This window comes from Rhinatrema bivittatum, chromosome 6, assembly GCF_901001135.1.
Source record: "Rhinatrema bivittatum chromosome 6, aRhiBiv1.1, whole genome shotgun sequence".
NCBI lineage: Eukaryota > Metazoa > Chordata > Amphibia > Gymnophiona > Rhinatrematidae > Rhinatrema > Rhinatrema bivittatum.
Genome location: NC_042620.1, coordinates 245,466,620 through 245,486,682, shown reverse-complemented (window position 1 = coordinate 245,486,682; position 20,063 = coordinate 245,466,620). Strand labels below are relative to the sequence as shown.

At 43.7% G+C, this 20,063-nt stretch overlaps 1 long non-coding RNA gene across 1 annotated transcript in view; it reads right to left on the bottom strand.

The window, feature by feature from the left end:
* LOC115094056 overlaps positions 1 to 20,063 on the bottom strand; it is a 35,915-nt gene that overhangs the window by 15,476 nt on the left and 376 nt on the right. Inside the window, exons 2-3 of the long non-coding RNA XR_003857490.1 lie at positions 12,060 to 12,204; positions 8,253 to 8,384 (exon numbers count right to left, since the gene is read on the bottom strand). This is a non-coding gene — a long non-coding RNA (uncharacterized LOC115094056). The remainder of the gene's footprint in view (positions 1 to 8,252; positions 8,385 to 12,059; positions 12,205 to 20,063) is intronic.

The following is a 20,063-nucleotide window of genomic DNA, read 5'->3' as shown; positions in this document are numbered from 1 at the left end:
GGGTAGATTTGAAAAGGTTGTGTGTGGGCGTACGTGTGTGCGCTACCCGGTGCGCGCGCATGTACATCCGATTTTATAACATGTATGCGCAGGCACGCACATGTTATAAAATCCTGGGTCGGCAGGCGCAAGGGGGTGCACAATTGTGCACCTTGCGCGCGCTGAGCCGTGCTGCCTTCCCCCGTTCCCTTCCCCCTAGCCTGACCTTCCTACCCCTTCCCCTAGCCTTCCCCCCAGCCCTACTCTAACCCCCCAACCTTTATTTTACCTTTTGCACCTGCCTCTGCAGTTGGCCGGCGTGCGGTCCCCGGCACAGTGGCAAATATGGCCGCTGTGTCGGGAGCCTGACCCCGCTCCCGGACCACCTTGCCCCGCCCCTTTAGTAAAGCCCTGGGACTTTCACACGTCCCTGGGCTTTCTGTGCGTTACCGGGCCTTTTGAAAATAGGCCCGGCTTGCGTAACCTTTTTAAAATCCGGCCCTATGTCCGTTTAGATTTTGCATGTAAAATTGTAGTTATCAAAAAACACAAAATTCACTACAAAGATGTGCTAACCAATAAAGGAAAAAACCCACTGGTTCCACAGAAATCTAATTTTGCTCTTGTGACAAAATCCTTTCTCAAACTCCTCTCTTAAAGTCAATTCTCACATGATCAATGACAAAAGATTTGAATTGGAGAAATTCATGTTGCTTATCAAAGCAGTGATGTACAATATTAATATTTCTCCTTTTTAAATAACTCAAATGTTCTATCAAACAAGCTCTTGTTGGGTTGTTTTGCCCACATATATTTATTTATTTTATTTTATATTTAATAATCCACCCAAAGTGGATTACATAAAGTACAAGGCATTATGTATGCAAGTCATGGATACATACTATTTTCATGGACAATAAATGATTTAAATCTCAAATATGCAATTTTTTAAAGAAAAAATCTCTAAAGTATGAAAAATTACAAATTCCTGGATTTGTACCATATTGGTACACACAGAGCAAGTATAATATTTATAACATCCCTTTTTAAGAGCTGGCACCATGAATGCTTGCTAATAGTAGCATAGTAACATAGTAATGTTGGCAGAAAAGGACCATATGGTCCATCAAGTCTGCCCATGTTTCTCTTAAGAGTAGCAACTGCTTGGGAGGATCCAAGATGGCTCCCTGATCGGACGTATATTCAAACACTCCTGCATTTCGTCTTACCTTTGAATTTTTTCTTCTTAAAATGCCTCATAAAAGAAAGGGGAGAGTGAGGGTCTATCCACCCGAGCCCTCACTTCCCGCAGGACAGCGTATAATTTCGCAATATGCATCCCCCATATCACAAGCTGGGGCAATGAAACCTGCTAGCGGATCGGGAGGAGGAGTCCCTTCTCCGCTTGGGGAGATATCGTTGACCCCCCCGGAACCGCGAGAACCGCCGAGTGCAATCTCTTCGAACGCAGCCGGGCTTGTAGAGTCGCCGGTGAGGAGCGTCACAGGTGCGACTCTATCAAGTGGACAGCCGGGAAGCGCTGCGAATTGGGAGAGGTCCCCCGACTCCTCAATTTCACCGAAGGCTCTAGCACGGAGAGAGGAGAAGAAAGAGGAAGCCTTGCAGATACCAACATTGCCAACAGGAGGAAGAGAGGTAACGGGTAACCTAATAAGAAATAGGGATGTGAATCGTTTTTTCAACGATTAAAATTATCGTCCGATAATGTTTATATCGTCTTAAATCGTTATAGAACACGATACAATAGAAATTCTAACGATTTATCGTTAAAAATCGTTAAATCGTGTTAGTGTGCACTAACTCCCCGTTAGTGCGCACTAACTCGATTTAGTGCGCACTAACTGAAAATGATACAAATAAACACTTTCCAGGTCACTGAAGGTGTTAGGAATGAATATGTGTTCCTATTGGCTGGCTGCCCTCTTATCTATTGATGTTACCAAGGTTACCACTGAGGTGATGGTTGGGGGGATGGGAAATGGAACTGGAAACTAACGAACACCAACAGAAAATGAAACAAAGTGTTCACACTTCCCAGGTCAGTAAAGGTCACTTAGGAATGAATATGTATGTATGTATTCCTATTGGCTGGCTGTGCTCTTATCTATTGATGTTACCAAGGCTAATACTGAGGTAATGGTTGGGGGGATGTGAAATGGAAACAGTTGGAAGCTTGACAAAAAAAGTAATGTAATGATCAGCACTCACGTGACTAGAACTTGTTTGTTTATTATTTTTGTTAGCAGGCACCTGAAATGCTAGTGCATGTTGAATTTGCCAATCACTGTGCATTTTAGAAAGGTGGTCCTGGCTGGAACTGTACACAGTTCAAATATATGTAATTGATTGTTGGTAAGTGTATTTTTTAAGTAGCCACACTGGCACAAGTATGTTTACTTTTCCTCCTACTTAACTCACTAGCTCAGCTTTGTAAGAAGGGCTTCTCTGCTTGTGTGTTGTTTTTGTTTGGTGTGAGGAGAGCAGAAACATCAGATCTTTATTCAATCTACTACAGTCATCTCTTACAGTGCCCTATCCCTATTAATACCAGGAGTGTTGTGATCTTCCTGCACACAGTGCCCTAACCCTGATACCAGTCTGAGACAGCTCCCTCCCTGCATTACTAGTGAGAGGCTGGCTTCACAGACAGGGGGGAGCTGCCTGACCCTCACTCCTGACTTCCCCCATGTCCCAGCTAGTGAATGGTGTGTGGGTGAGGGGGGGGGGAGGATGGTGAAGTCTGAGACAGCTCCCTCCCTGCATTACTAGTGAGAGGCTGGCTTCACAGACAGGGGGGAGCTGCCTGACCCTCACTCCTGACTTCCCCCATGTCCCAGCTAGTGAATGGTGTGTGGGTGAGGGGGGGGGAGGATGGTGAAGTCTGAGACAGCTCCCTCCCTGCATTACTAGTGAGAGGCTGGCTTCACAGACAGGGGGGAGCTGCCTGACCCTCACTCCTGACTTCCCCCATGTCCCAGCTAGTGAATGGTGTGTGGGTGAGGGGGGGGGGGGAGGATGGTGAAGTCTGAGACAGCTCCCTCCCTGCATTACTAGTGAGAGGCTGGCTTCACAGATAGGGGGGAGCTGCCTGACCCTCACTCCTGACTTCCCCCATGTCCCAGCTAGTGAATGGTGTGTGGGTGAGGGGGGGGGGGGGAGGATGGTGAAGTCTGAGACAGCTCCCTCCCTGCATTACTAGTGAGAGGCTGGCTTCACAGACAGGGGGGAGCTGCCTGACCCTCACTCCTGACTTCCCCCATGTCCCAGCTAGTGAATGGTGTGTGGGTGAGGGGGGGGGGGGGAGGATGGTGAAGTCTGAGACAGCTCCCTCCCTGCATTACTAGTGAGAGGCTGGCTTCACAGACAGGGGGGAGCTGCCTGACCCTCACTCCTCCGGGGTATTGTGATCTTCCTGCACACAGTGCCCTATCCCTGATACCAGGGGTGTTGTGATCTTCCTGCATGCAGTGCCCTATCCCTATTAATACCAGGAGTGTTGTGATCTTCCTGCATGCAGTGCCCTATCCCTATTAATACCAGGAGTGTTGTGATCTTCCTGCATGCAGTGCCCTATCCCTGATACCGGGATGTGTGCAAGAAGATCACAACACCCCCGGTATCAGGAATAGGGCACTGTGTGCAGGAAGATCACAACACCCCTGGTATTAGGGATAGGGCACTGTGTGCAGGAAGATCACAACACTCCTGGTATTAATAGGGATAGGGCACTGTGTGCAGGAAGATCACAATACCCCTGGTATCAGGGTTAGGGCACAAGTTCTAGTCACATTGACTGATCACATTACTTGTTTTGTCAAGCTACCAACTGTTTCCATTTCCCATCCCCCATATACTGTCAGTAGGAAACTTGGTAACATGAATAAATAAAAGGGCAGCCAATAGGAATACATATTCATTCCTAAACTGACCTTAACTGACCTGAAAAGTGTCAAATTGTATCATTTTCAGTTAGGGCGCACTAACTCCCAGTTAGTGCGCACTAACTCCCGTTAGTGCGCACTAACTCGAGTTAGTGCGCACTAATCGGAAAAAACGATTTTTAACGATTTTTTAACTAAAAAATCGTGCCTAAGACGATTTTCTTGCCCTGCCACACGATTTCTATCGTTAAGACGATATGGAAAACGATTCACATCCCTAATAAGAAACCCCATTGAGATAAAAAGACCAGCAGTAATTACAATGGAGTCCCTCTGGGACCTGATTGTGGGGTTAACAAAGGCATTCAATGAACAGACCCAGAAAACGGAGGAAATCTCCCAAAAAATGGACTCTGTTGAAAATCAATTACATCTGAAGGGAGAGGAACAAATACAGGCATTACAGCAGGTTAAAGAGGAACTGAAACAAGTGTCTGATGTTAAGGCCATTTGTGTGAGAGATCAGGCTATTTCGATGCGACGGCTGGAATCTGTTGAGAATTACCTGAGACAACTTAACCTTAGGGCTTTGAATTTTCCTAAAGTAGTGGGTGAGATACCACTACTAACGTTCAAAAGATATCTGAAAGAAATTCTGCAGATTCCGGATGAACAAATACCTGCTGTTAAAAAGATTCTGTACTTAAAGCAAAGACAGAGCCAGATACAGATATCCCCTGTAGGGGATATGGGAAATTTTGATAATCTATCTGACTGTTTGGAAAGCTCTGGGCTTGAAGTTGTTGAGAGATCTGTCCTCTTTGTCTCTTTGTTTTCAGAATCTGATAGAGCCCTTATTATGAAATATTATTTTAAGGCTATTAATGTTACTTATTTGGGTGGATTAATCCATATATTTCCTGATTTGTCCAGGGTTACACAGTTACGCAGGAAATCTTTTTTATTAATGCGCCCTGAAGTAGTAACTTTAGGGGCAAGTTTCCTATTACGTTACCCCGCTAGGTGTGTAATAAAGTACTCTGGGAATACCTATGTATTTTATAATCCTGAGCAACTAAGGGGGTTCTTAGATGCCAGAAGGGAAACCCCAGCAATCTAAAAGATCTGGACCGCGTATAAAATGGTTAGATATGGATATTCTCATGGGAGCATGTTTAAATTGATTTCTTCTAATACACCTCTTTTTCCTTTTCCTCCCCTCAAATATTTCCTAGAATAAATGAGGATAAATAATTCTGCATATAATGTAGTGATGTAACTGCTATTAATAATGTAAATTAACAATAGTTTTCTTTTTTGTAATTCCTCTTGATTTCAAGCAAAGGATTATTTGTTTATATTTGTAAAAGAGTAGCAACTGCTGTTCCGTGCAGTAATCCTCAAGCCTTATAACACACAAACTTGTACTGCTAGTAACATATTTACTGTGATGAGCCTTCTTCAAAATTCAGACAGTGCCGCTTGATGTGTTGTGCTTATGGAATTGGCCTTAGAAGCAGTCTTGTGCTTTTTCCCTTATGTCTGCATATCAGTACCCCAGACTGTAAAAGTCAGGGCCCATGTTGGTTGTCTCTGAATCCAATTCCTCTCCCCCCCCCAACCGTCAAAGTGAAGAGCGATTTTGCAGTTGTGACAAGCATCAAGGCTTATTGGTTAAGGGTAGTAACTGCTACTCTGTGTAAGTTACCCCCATGCTTATCAGTTCTCCAGACCGTTAAAGTCAGGGCCCTCATTGGTTGTTTTCTGAATCCATCTCCCCTTTATCCCTTGCTGTTGAAGCGGAGAGCAGTGTTGCAGTTGCATCAAAACCAATGGGACTTATTGGCTGAGGCTAGTAACTGCCACACCAGCAAGTCACTCCTATGCACCCTTGTCTTCATTTTTATTCTCTAGCCTGTAGGGATCCACAGTTATTTTTCCTATGACCCTTTGAATTTGTTGACTGTATTCATCTTCACCACTTCCTCCGGAAGGGCATTCCAGGCATCCACCTGTGAAGAAGTATTTCCAGACATTGGTTCTGAATGGTCTCCATTGGAGTTTCATTTCTAGATCTCTAGTTCTACTGATTTCTTTCCAACAGAAAAGGTTTGAAGTTCATGCATCATTAAAACCTTTCAGGTATCTGAAGTTCTGTATTCTATCTCCCTTTCATGTCCTCTCTTCCAGGGAATCCTTCAGCCTCTCCTCATAAGTCTTCTAGTACTGACCCCACATCATTTTGGTTGTCCATCTTTGGACCACCACCATCCTGTCTCTATCCTTTTTGAGATAAGGGCTCCAGAACCGAACAAGTACTCCAGGTGAGACTTCACCAAGGGCCTGTACAAAGGCATTACCACCTCCTTTTTCTTACTGGTTATTCCTCTCTCTTTGCAGCCCAGCATTCTTCTGGCTTTAACTATCGCCTTGGCACATTGCTTCACCATCTTCAGATCACCAGACACTATTACTCCAAGATCCCTCTCTTGGTCTGTGCACACCAGTCTTTCACCCCCCCCCCCCCCCCCCCCATCACATACAGCTCTTTTGGATTACCACATCCCAGAAGCATGACTCTGCACCATTTAGCATTGAATCCCAGTTGCCAAATCTTCGGCCACTCTTCAAGCTTTCTTAAATCACATTTCATTGCAGATGTTGGTATCATCCACAAATAGACAAACTTTATCTTTTATCCCTTCCACAATGTCGTTTAAAAAGATATTGAACAGAGCTGGTCCCAAAACCAATCCATGTGACACTCCACTTAACACCGTTCTTTCTTCGGTGTAGATTCCATTTACCATTACACACAGTCTCCTGTCAGTCAACCAGTTTATAATCAACTCCACCACCTTGGCACCCACTGCTAAGCTTCTCATTTTATTCACAAGTCTCCTATGTGGGAGGCTTGTGAATAGTCACTTACTGGTGTCCCTAGAAAATTAGAAAAAGGCATCACATGTGTGCTGTGTGCAGAATCATTCACAATAGTAATTGGTCCAATAACAGATCTCTGTTGATAAACCTAGCTCTTTATAAGCTTTCTTAATGCACCACTTATGATATCTTTCCTCCAGTCTGAGTTTATGATGTAGGTGTTTTTCTCATAATGTAATGTTTTGCTTATTTTATTTGAAACAATGAAAATTGTGATTGGAGGATCAGTTGCCATCTTGATACATGTAACATTTACTGTATATATCCTGAGTATCTAGAGATTTAATAAGTTTGCTAGTCACAGCGTCAATAAAAAGTATCTAGAAGTTTTGATCCTGAAAGTAGGAATTTGGAAAACAGAGACTTCACTCAGCAACATCTATCATCAGTAGAATTTTTATTGTTATAAAAGTTTTTAAAATCACTTTTGAAAAATGTTTGAACTTTGCACACTATAAGGGAAGTGTTTTTTCATTTTTGAAGTTCAGAGGATTATCTGTGACTGTATTTATTGCTTCTGAAGTATGGAGACTCACCCTTGAGAGTTTTTTCATATAAAATATTAAGCATTTATAAAAGTTATATAAACATGAGACTGGCCCTATAATTATAATTAACTTAGGGCCTGATTTACTAAGGCCTTTCTCCCATTTTGTGCCTCTGGGAAAAATGCTTAGTAAATGAGGCCCTTAGAGTGATGAAAGCTCTTTTTGGTCCCTGAATATATGAGGACTATATAGACTTTCAGCGCCACTTAACCAAGTAGAGTCCATCAAGCTAGGTTGAGAGAACAGTGTGTGTGTGTGTGTTTGAGTGAGAGAGATTGTGTGTGTATGAGAGAGCAATGGTGTTAGTGAGAGAGAGGGAGCCTGTGAAAGGGTGCATGTGTGAATGAGACACAGAACCTAAGTGTGTGTAAGAGAGGGGGGCCTGTCTGAATGAATGATGCCGGGGACTGGACATGGGGGAGGGTGGCATAAGACAGAAGGTTCGCCTGGGGTGCCTAATACCCTTGCAGTGGCCCTGCTCTTCCTATCCCTCAGACAGATACCCGGTTCTAACCTTTGCCTAGACTCTTGAAATGCCTGGCCGCTGCCTGTCTCTGACCTTAGCTTGCCCTTGGACCACAGCCCTAGCCCTAGCCTTCTCCAGAGACTTTCGTTTAAGTTCTGCCGGCCCCGGCACCCAAAGGCTTAACCTGAGGGGAACGTGGGCTGCTATAGGTGAAGCTCCAAACCGGTCTCTGCTTTGCCTGGGTCCACTTGCTCCTCCCTGCAGGTAAAGCCAATCTCATCTCAGTTCAAAGGTCCACTGACACATCAGATACAAAGAACAGCATAACATGATGCAGTGATTCTTGTCTCCACTTTGAAAGATGGCCATTATCATAAGCAACTTAGAAGTGTAAGGAAACAAAGCATTACTGACCTTGCAAAATTGGCACTATCCTCCATATTGCAATTGGTCCCAAACTGGCAAACTGCCTGAGTGCACATTCCAGGAAAAAGAGGGGCAAACCAGCAATTGCCAGCATAATTACGAAAGGAATGAAAAATGCACCTGAGAAGGAAACAAAATTAGCACAAGGTCTGCTTCACAATGTATTTACACTTTGATAGGACAAACTGGACAGCTAGCATCTTTGAGTACCAATAGAAGAAGGTTTCTTGAATAGAACTGACGGTGTCTACTAATGCTGTTCCTTTACCTTTCTTTAATAATAGTTATTTAGTAAACAAATTTATTATGTTATTATTAATATTCATAATAATGTGCCCTCTATAATTAAATTATATCTGATTTTTTTTAAAAGCCCACTTGCATTTCTCACCTAACTCAGGGCCAGATTCATTAAGGCTTTTCTCCCATTTTGTATCTATGGGAAAAACCCTTACAAGGGGATTTTAAATCCCCAGTGCGTGGAAATCCTGGGAGATATGCGCGTGGCTGGGCTGCACGCACACCGAGCGCATTCTCTAAATGGCTCGGCGACGCGCGTATCTCCCGGAACGCTTGGAAGTGCTGGCATTTAAAAGGGGTGGGGCGGGGTCTGGGCAGGGTAGGGGTCGGCCGGGACAGCGCCATTTTGCGCTGTCCCAGTGAAGTGTGCACCGACAGACGGCCGGCATGTGCAACTTCCTTCTGCTCGGAGGAGCAGGTAAGTTTTTAAACAAAAAAAAAAATAGGCTAGGTAGGGGGGGTTTAGGAGTCAGGGTGGAGAGGGGAAAGGGGAGGAAGGTTAGTTAGGGGGATAGGGAACTGGGCAAAGGCCCGATTGCGTCGCCGTGCATTTTTTTTTACAAAATACCTCCTCTGCGCGCGATATAAAATTGGGTGCACACGTGTGCGCGGGTATTGGATTTTATAAATGCGTGCGGCAATGTGTGCGTGCTATAAAATCGGCACGTCCATGTCTGCACGACGGGAAGCACAGGCACATGGACGCCCTTCTGCCGCATTTAAAATTTACCTAAGTGAATCAGGTTCTTAGTTCTGTATGAAAATGAAATAGGAATAGGATGAGTGTTTACATGTCAAAGTGGCTTTCCTGGTCCTTAGCCTGCTGATTTAACCACTAGGCTAGTCCTCCACTCAAATACTTAACGTTTATTTGCCTCCTGGAGGCCGCCATCCTTTCATGCCCCACTAATGTTGTGGCTCTTCTATGAACAGAATATGCTCTGTTTTGTTTAGAGATGGAGCCTCTAGAATTGGATACAGTAAAGTTCCCATAGGAACATAATAATAATAATAATAGTAAAAACTAAATTTAAATTTAAAAAAATCAAACTTATTTTGGAGACTTAAAAATAATTAGCATTTTACAATATGCAAGTTCATTTTTAAGACCATATAGAGCCAAACTAATAGCTTTTAGCTCGACTCTACACTTACCATTTTAGGAAATGTAACTGAGAAGCGTGCACAATGGGAGTAATTTTGTAACAGCCTGCACAAGAAAGTCGACAAAAATGTCAATAAATTTAAACCAATTTTCATAGTGAAATTATGGTTGGTTTGAAAATTACCCCATCAAAACCGCCCACACTGAATTGCACCTGCTAAAATGTATGCAGATTTTTTTGTGAAAATTGATGTGCATACTTTTGAAAATCCAAATGTGCATGCTTAAGTCCAAACTATTCAGTCCAAGTAATCCTATGCACATACAGGGGCGGATTTTCAGAGCCCTGCTCGCGTAAATCCGCCCAAAACCGGGCGGATTTACGCGAGCAGGGCCCTGCGTGCCGGTAAGCCTATTTTACATAGGCCTACCGGCGCGCGCAGAGCCCCGGGACTCGTGTAAGTCCCGGGGTTTTCGGAGGGGGCGTGTCGGTGGCGGGCCCGAACCACGCGGCGTTTTCGGGGCGTGTCGGGAGCGTTCCGGGGGCAGGCCCGGGGGCATGGCTATGGCCCGGGGCGGCCCGGGGGCGTGGCCACGCCCTCCGGACCCGCCCCCAGGTCGCATCCCGGCGCGCAGGTGGCCTGCTGACGCGCGGGGATTTACGCCTCCCGGAGGGAGGCGTAAATCCCCCGACAAAGCTAAGGGGGGGGTTTAGACAGGGCCGGGCGGGTGGGTTAGGTAGGGGAAGGGAGGGGAAGGTGAGGGGAGGGCAAAGGAAAGTTCCCTCCGAGGCCGCTCCAATTTCGGAGCGGCCTTGGAGGGAACGGGGGTAGGCTGCGCGGCTCGGCGCGCGCCGGCTATACAAAATCCATAGCCTTGCGCGCGCCGATCCAAGTTTTTAGCAGATACGCGCGGCTCCGCGCGTATCTACTAAAATCCAGCGTACTTTTGTTTGCGCCTGGAGCGCAAACAAAAGTAGGCTATTCGCGCTCCTTTTAAAATCCGCCCCACAGGGCATATGTGCATAGGTATACTTGTATAGCGAGGTGAGCAATTTTATAACCTGCCATGTCCTTGAGTAAAGCACAGTTCTACCCAAAGAAATGGCTCTAAAAATTAACCTCTTAGTTAATGGAACATTCTAATAGGGGTGTGCATTCGTTTTGAACTTAAATGGAAAACGCAACTTTTTTTTTTTTTTTAACTTAAAAAAATGATGAGGCGTAAACGATCGGATTTCCAACTTATTCAACTTATTCAACTTATTCAACAATCGCGATTTCCAACGTATTCAACATAGCTATGTTGAATACGTTGGAAATCGCGATTGTTGATCTAAATAAAATTTAAACCCCTCACCCTCCTTAATCCCCCCCCCCCCCCCAAGACTTACCAAAACTCCCCAAGCTGGCCAAAAGTTCCGTGAGGGTCCGGGAGCGGACGCGTGGGGAATCACGTGACGTCCGCGTCACTCCGACGTGACGCCGACGTCACGTGGTCCATCGCGATTCCACTCCCGGACCCCTCGTTGGACCCAAACGGCACTTTTGGCCAGCTTGGGGGGGGTCAGGAGGCCCCCCCAAGCTGGCCAAAAGTGCCTTTTGAGCCCAACGAGGGGTCCGGGAGCGAACCCGAGGGGAATCACGTGATGCCGCGTCACGCCGACGTCACGCCGACGTCACGTGATTCCCCTCGGGTTCGCTCCGGGACGAATCACGTGACGCCGCGTCACGCCGACGTCACGTGATTCCCCGCGGGTTCGCTCCCGGAACCCTCGTTGGGCCCAAAAGGAACTTTTGGCCAGCTTGGGGGGGTCAGGAGGCCCCTCCAAGCTGGCCAAAAGTTCCTTTTGGGCCCAACGAGGGGTCCGGGAGCGAACCGAGGGGAATCACGTGACACCGCGTCACTCCGACGTGACGCCGACGTCACGTGCTCCTTGCAAAGGAGTTCAGGAATGGCGTCCTGACCCCGCTGGACCAGCAGGGAGTTTTGGTAAGTCTTGGGGGGGGGGGCGGGATTAAGGCGGGTGAGGGGTTTAAATTTTATTTGCACATATGGACATAGACTCAACTTATGGAATTCTCCATATGTCCATATTGACCGCAAATGGGACCCCCTTTCGACTTATGGACTTATGAACTTAAACTTTTGGTCTGCACATCCCTACATTCTAAGCTATTATACACTTTTGAATTTTCTGCATGCATTTTACATTGTGTACTTACAGGAGTAAATCTCTGCAGTAGATAGCCAAATATTCTTCAAGAAAATCTGTTATTTAACATGATATATTAGTTCCAAATTTTAGCATCCACACTCTCATAAGGTCAGTCCTGGTTGCAGTGAAGCGAATCCACGTTAGATAGTAACTTTACAATAGTGCATCTTACCTCCACCATTTTTGTAAGCTATTTAGGGAAATCTCCAGACATTTCCCAGTCCCACTGCATATCCAATCAAGGCTAAGAGGTATTCTGCTTTATTTGCCCAGAGTTCACGTTCTACATTTCCATTAGCGCTAGTAACACTGGAATCCTGGAAACAGCAAAAAAAAAAAAAAAAAAAAAACCCCTAGCAAATTTGATTTTTTAAAAAATAATTTAAAGACATAAATGACAATCTCATTGTTTTAGCATTAACATTTAGCTCATTATTAACATATCAAATATTGACATATTTCTGATTAGCATATTATGTAACTTATTATTAACATATTTAGCCTTTCACCACTTTATACATTTTATGTGTCAAACTCTATTTTGATACTCAAAAATCTGCTATATTATTGAATTATGTGCAGTATCAAACAAGCCCCATGCTTAAGATATCCATGTAAATGTCTGATTATTCTCCAGGGGCTAAGAAACACTTTCCTTGATTCTAACCAGTGGAAAGAATTTTTGGAATCAAGACAGCCCTCCAGGAGAGAAGGGACTGCAGGAGGTGGCTCTCTGTAACTTTTGGTTTCTTCCTCTATAGATAGATTGGAGTTTATTGACTTGCTGGTTATTTTCCCTTCTTTCTTTGTCCCCACCCCCTTCTTAAATTGGTGGTCTTCCTCCCCTCCTTTTGGGGACCAATACAATATCATTTCTGTTTAGTAATTATTTGTGAGGTCCAAATGTTTTTTTTTTCTTGTAAATGGGTTTGCTGCACGTATATGTGCAAATGTATACATAAAAAGTAAAGAAGCACCATGATCTGAAATGATTTGAGTGCTGATATTTAGCATTTGTTAATATTTGACACACTCCTTTTTAGAGGGCAATATTGAAACAGCCCTCAATTGACCCACAGACTTTAGCCAGAATTTCGAAAGCGGATTTATGCACATGAAAATTTGCAGGTGTACTTGTAGCCAGCGCAGATATGCATGTACAAAGATACAGCTGCACTCTAACAGGTGAAACTTTGTGAATGCATATTTCTCTGCACATACTTTGCCCCTGGAGTGTGCATGTAAAAGTACTTGTCATACTTTTACACTCACAACTCTCCAGGCAATTTTCAAAAGGCTATTTATGCAAATAAATAAATAGGCCCTTGATTATCTCACCCAGCTTCTGTTTTTCTACACTGCCATGAGGAAGCTCTGATCCTTCCAATCCTCTGACTTCAGTCACATTATCTTGCACAAGACTTTGTGCATTCAGTTTCTATGCTCCTGCCAGGACTAGTGCAAGGATATTAGGCACCCTAGGCAACCTTCAGCCTTGCATCCCCCTACCTCCAGAATTACTGGTGGCAGCTCCTGCACACTCCGATCACTGGCAGGATGGGCTGTGCCGCCAGCCCCAGGAACCTCCCATGCTCTTTGGCTGCTGGCGGGATAGGCTCCACTGGTAGCCCTGGGCCTCCTCCCATGATTTTGTCACTCCCTCAAGGCACAGTATTCTAGGAGACTTAAGGTTCTGCTAATGGATGCATTGACCTTGCTTCCTGATCATGAACCCATAACCTCATCCCTCACTGGACTACTCCTATTTCATTTATTCTTATTATCTCAGAACAAAGGGCTTGCCTTGTTACAGTATATATATGCATCTGTACTCTTCTCATCTTTATATTCATGCTAGTCATTTCACCCATTGAATCCCTTTCAGATCCATATTCACTGCTGTGCAGCTCAGCCAGTTAGCCAAGTAAACTTAGCTGGCTAACTTAGCCTAAACATTCAGTGGCACAGTTTATCCAGCTAACTTTAGGACAGGTCTACTGGCCAACTGAATATCCGGCTAACTCTGAATATCAAAATTAGCTGGATAATTTACCCAGCTAACTCAACTCCTCCCCATTACATCCTGGAATGCCCCTAACTTATGCAGCCAGAATTTACCTTGGTAATATGTAATCTGGCTAGAATTTAAATGTCTAAGGCCTGGATTTTCCATTCTCGCGCAGAATGGTGGATCCAGTGGTAACGGGGGGCGAAGGGGGGAGGGAACAGGCCTGCGAAAGCCAGCAGTGATTGTACCACCGCGGTGTTATCGCTGCCGGCTTTCGCACCCAATAGCGCCACCGTGAAAAGTGGCGGAATTGGGCGCGCTACTGGCAACGATAACGGTCCTTACCTTATTGCCGCCAGCGAAGATAACGCCTCATCCATCTCCTAGCCACCCCGACTCCTTCCCTCACTGCCCCAACTCTGCCCCTGGCAAGCTATCGCACGCGTGCGATAGGCTTAGAAAATGACCTCCTTAATGCCCAAATCATTATTTAGACAGATAATTTCTGAGTTATCTGGCTAAATGCTTCTGAATATGGATCTTTTTATTTTCTACTATATGTTCTGTTTCAACTTAGATGACTTCTTACAATCTACCTCTTGGCTTTAGCCACATCCTTGTATGTGCTTTCTCCTCATGTATAGGGGCTTTCATTTGATTGCAATTTTAAGGTGAATTTTCAAAATATTACATGCATGAAAATTAGAATATATGTTGCAAATAGCCTCTACTTGTACTCTGTATTTAATAAAAACCGAAAATACTTGCGTATTTTCAGTTTTGCTTGCACATAGATGCATGTAAAAAAGGGGTTGTCTAGGAGTGTTCCAGAGCGAGGCCAACACATACCGTTCCTAAGTTGTTCTTTTAAAAGATACTTATGTAGGTATATTTTTCAATTTACTTGTGTATTTTTACCCCTGCTAATTATCTGGTGTATGTGATATTAAATGCGGTTATTGTATAATACTGACTGGAGGGGGAGCTCTGAGTGAACTGTGGGGTGTTCAGGCTGAAGAACCAGGAAGTTCTCCATGACCTGGAAAAGGCTGGCTGAACTGGTGGATTATGTTTTAATACTGGGTTACTTCCATTTGTAAACTGGGACTTATACAAGTAAGTCCTACTTTATTTTCATGCATAAAAGAAAGGACAGTAACTTTTAAACAGCCATGCGAGCGTACATGTACAAGTGTATCCTGATTCGCGCTAATGGACACAGCCAATTTATAACATCCGTTATTTAAATGTGTGCATGATATAAAATCAGCAGTATGTGCAATTTTATATGGACATGCACACGTGCGTGCAAATGCCAGCTCTACTGCGGAAGTGGGGGTATTTTATTAGATATGCGTGCCGACGCAATTACCAGTTTTCCCAGTCTATTCCCAGTTCACCCAGGTAAAGGATAGGACTTCCTAAACCCCCCCCCCCCCCCCTAGTTAATATGCCTCCCTTTTATTCTTTAAGACCCAACCCTTAACTAGCCTCATTTTTTTTGTTTCATTATTTACATGCCATCCACAGCAGAAGTAAAGTTACGCAGTAGGGGACCCAGGCACGCTTGTGCTCATAAATACTTATGTGCACATTTCATGTGATTTTCACAGAATACCCTTGCCTCACCCATGCTGTGCCCAGCTCAAGCTCCACCTTTAACATTTGGTTTGTTTGCATACCGGAAGATATGCACGTACTCATGTGCTTTTTAAAATCTGCGCAGCACGCACCAGCCCGAGAGACACGTGCATCTCTCAGCTTTGGCACGAACAAAGTTTTTAAAATTCACCTTTTTGTGTCTATATTTTAAAAATAAGTAAGAAAAGGCTGTGCGTTCAGGGCATTGTATGTATTTGCACATAAGCCTACATATGCATGCATATTGCAGAGTAGAGATATGCATATTTTAAAAAATGCATATACTCTGGTTATAAAATACTATGGTGAAACTCTGAGCAGCCATATAGGCGTGAATATGCTGTCACATGAAATTGTTTGAAAGTTATCCTCCCTGATTGAAATTTTAAGAACATAAGAACATAAGAACATAAGAAAATGCCATACTGGGTCAGAACAAGGATCCATCAAGCCCAGCATCCTGTTTCCAACAGTGGCCAATCCAGGCCATAAGAACCTGGCAAGTACCCAAAAAACTAAGTCTATTCCATGTTACCATTGCTAATGGCAGTGGCTATTCTCTAACGGGCAGATTTTAAAAGCCCTGCTCGCGTAAATCTGCACGGATTTACGCGAGCAGGGCCTTGCGCGCCAGCGCGCCTATTTTCCATAAGCCGCCGGTGCGTGCAGAGCCCCGGGACGCGTGTAGGTCCCGGGGTTTTTTAAAGGGGGCGTGCCGGGGGCGGGACCGGATGACGCGGCATTTTGGGGGCGGGATCGTGGGCGTGGCACCGGCCCGGGGGCATGGTCCAGGCCTCCAGACCAGCCCCCGGGTCGGAAGATGGCGCGCCAGCAGTCCGCTGGCGTGCGTAGATTTACGTCTGCTTCTCGCAGGCGTAAATCTAGGGACAAAGGTAAGGGGGGGTTTAGATAGGGCTGGGGGGGTGGGTTAGGTAGGGGAAAGGAGGGGAAGGTGAGGGGATGGCGAAAGAAAGTTCCCACCGAGGCCGCTCCGATTTCGGAGCGGCCTCGGAGGGAACGGAGGGCAGGCTGCGTGGCTCGGCGTGCGCAGGCTGCCCAAAATCGGCAGCCTTGCACGCGCCGATCCAGCAAACAAAAGTACGCGATCGCGCTTTTTTAAAAAATCTACCCCTAAGTGAACTTAATAGCAGGTAATGGACTTCTCCTCCAAGAACTTATCCAGTCCTTTTTTAAACACAGCTATACTAACTGCACTAACCACATCCTCAGTCAACAAATTCCAGAGTTTAATTGTGCGTTGAGTAAAAAAGAACTTTCTCCGATTAGTTTTAAATGTGCCCCATGCTAACTTCATGGAGTGCCCTCTAGTCTTTCTATTATCCGTAAGAGTAAATAACCGATTCACATCTACCCGTTCTAGACCACTCATAATTTTAAACATCTCTATCATATCCCCCCTCAGCCGTCTCTTCTCCAAACTGAAAAGTCCTAACTTCTTTAGTCTTTCCTCATAGGGGAGCTGTTCCATTCCCACTATCATTTTGGTAGCCTTTCTCTGTACCTTCTCCATTGCAATTGTATCTTTTTTGAGATGTGGCGACCAGAATTGTACACAGTATTCAAGGTGTGGTCTCACCATGGAGCGATACAGAGGCATTATGACATTTTCCGTTTTATTCACCATTCCCTTTCTAATAATTCCCAAGATTCTGTTTGCTTTTTTGACTGCCGCAGCACACTGAACCGACGATTTCAATGTGTTATCCACTATGACGCCTAGATCTCTTTCTTGGGTTGTAGCACCTAATATGGAACCCAACATTGTGTAATTATAGCATGGGTTATTTTTCCCAATATGCATCACCTTGCACTTATCCACATTAAATTTCAACTGCCATTTGGATGCCCAATTTTCCAGTCTCACAAGGTCTTCCTGCAATTTATTTATTTATTTTATTTAAAGTTTTTTCTATACCGACTTTCCAATAACAGAATTATTGATCAATTCGGTTTACATTTTGAACAATAACAGTGACAAGCAAATGTCTTACAGAGAACAGGAAGAATAACTTGGAAATGAATATATGGGGTTAAACAAAGAAATACAATATACATAGCCTAATATAGGCAGAGGCAGATAACTTCTGTGTGGGGTTGATTATAGCTTTTAAGACTGTCAGGAGGTTGGGAATTGCATTTTGTACTTTTGGGCTGCCAAGGAGTTAAAGTTGAAGAATTCTTTGGGGAATTCTTTGTGATGATCTATGGAGTTCTTTATCACAATCTGCTTGTGATTTAACTACTCTGAACAATTTTGTATCATCTGCAAATTTGATTATCTCACTCGTCGTATTTCTTTCCAGATCATTTATAAATATATTGGAAAGTAAGGGTCCCAATACAGATCCCTGAGGCACTCCACTGTCCACTCCCTTCCACTGAGAAAATTGTCCATTTAATCCTACTCTCTGTTTCCTGTCTTTTAGCCAGTTTGCAATCCACGAAAGGATATCGCCACCTATCCCATGACTTTTTACTTTTCCTAGAAGCCTCTCATGAGGAACTTTGTCAAACGCCTTCTGAAAATCCAAGTATACTACATCTACCGGTTCACCTTTATCCACATGTTTATTAACTCCTTCAAAAAAGTGAAGCAGATTTGTGAGGCAAGTCTTGCCTTGGGTAAAGCCATGCTGACTTTGTTCCATTAAACCATGTCTTTCTATATGTTCTGTGATTTTGATATTTAGAACATTTTCCACTATTTTTCCTGGCACTGAAGTCAGGCTAACTGGTCTGTAGTTTCCCGGATCGCCCCTGGAGCCCTTTTAAAATATTGGGGTTACATTTGCTATCCTCCAGCCTTCAGGTACAATGGATGATTTTAATGATAGGTTACAAATTTTTACTAATAGGTCTGAAATTTCATTTTTTAGTTCCTTCAGAACTCTAGGGTGTATACCATCCGGTCCAGGTGATTTGCTACTCTTCAGTTTGTCAATCAGGCCTACCACATCTTCTAGGTTCACCGTGATTTGATTAAGTCCATCTGAATCATTACCCATGAAAACCTTCTCCATTACAGGTACCTCCCCAACATCCTCTTCAGTAAACACCGAAGCAAAGAAATCATTTAATATTTCCGCGATGGCCTTATCTTCTCTAAGTGCCTCTTTAACCCCTCAATCATCTAATGGTCCAACTGACTCCCTCAAAGGCTTTCTGCTTTGGATATATTTAAAAAGGTTTTGACTGTGAGTTTTTGCCACTACAGCCAACTTCTTTTCAAATTCTCTCTTAGCCTGTCTTATCAATGTCTTACATTTAACTTGCCAACGTTTATGCTTTATCCTATTTTCTTCTGTTGGTTCCTTCTTCCAATTTTTGAATGAAGATTTTTTTGGCTAAAATAGCTTCTTTCACCTCCCCTTTTAACCATGTCGGTAATCGTTTTGCCTTCTTATCACCTTTCTTAATGTGTGGAATACATCTAGACTGTGCTTCTAGAATGGTATTTTTTAACAATGACCATGTCTCTTGGACATTTTTTACTTTTGTAGCTGATCCTTTCAGTTTTTTTCTAACAATTTTTCTCATTTTATCAAAGTTTCCCTTTTGAAAGTTTAGCACGAGAGCCTTGGATTTGCACACTGTTCCTCTTCCAGTCATTAAATCAAATTTGATCATATTATGATAAGTATTGACAAGCGGCCCCACCACTGTTACCTCTCTCACCAAGTCCTGTGCTCCACTGAGAATTAGATCTAAAATTGCTCCCTCTCTCGTCGGTTCCTGAACCAATTGCTCCATAAAGCTATCATTTATTCCATCCAGGAACGTTATCTCTCTAGCGTGTCCCGATGATACATTGTAACCATGATTGTAATCCACTTTGAGACGAATTTAGGGAAAGGTGGAATATCATATATTTATAAGTAAATACATCTGGGTTTTATGCACGTAAATCCTTTTGAAAATTATCTCCTTATAGTCTTTTGGGAGCACTGATAACAAAATAGTATTAGAAAGAAATTTTGTTAAGTAAGAGATCCAGAAGAGATCCAGAAGTGATCTGGAATATCTTGCAATGTCTTAAAAAATTCTCACCTTAAATAATCTGAAGCCTAGCCTGTGATCTGCTAGTTCTAGGCTGTGTACAGATTGAGATGCTTTCACACTGTCTGAGCCTCAGTGGCAGTACTCCGAATATCTAAAGTTGCATAAGACTCTCTAACTATGCCCAGCTCTACTTCTTCACAAAGTTTGAGACATGATGATAGTTTACAGGAATTTTACAGATTCAACTAGCTCTTCATCTTGGTGTATTACCTTAGATTTTGATGAATTATAACAAAATACGGGAGTTTTTTTTCCCAAAACAAAATTTGTAGGTGCATTGACCAATATTTGTAAACAAATGAAACTTGAAGTTTACCATATTCATACAACTCTAAGGGCTCTATGCACTAAATATTACTCCCATTTTGAAAAATTCAATATACAGCATCCTATGTTTGAAGAAATGAACAAAGGGAATGGAAAGTGGAGATCTTGTCATTAAAGTTT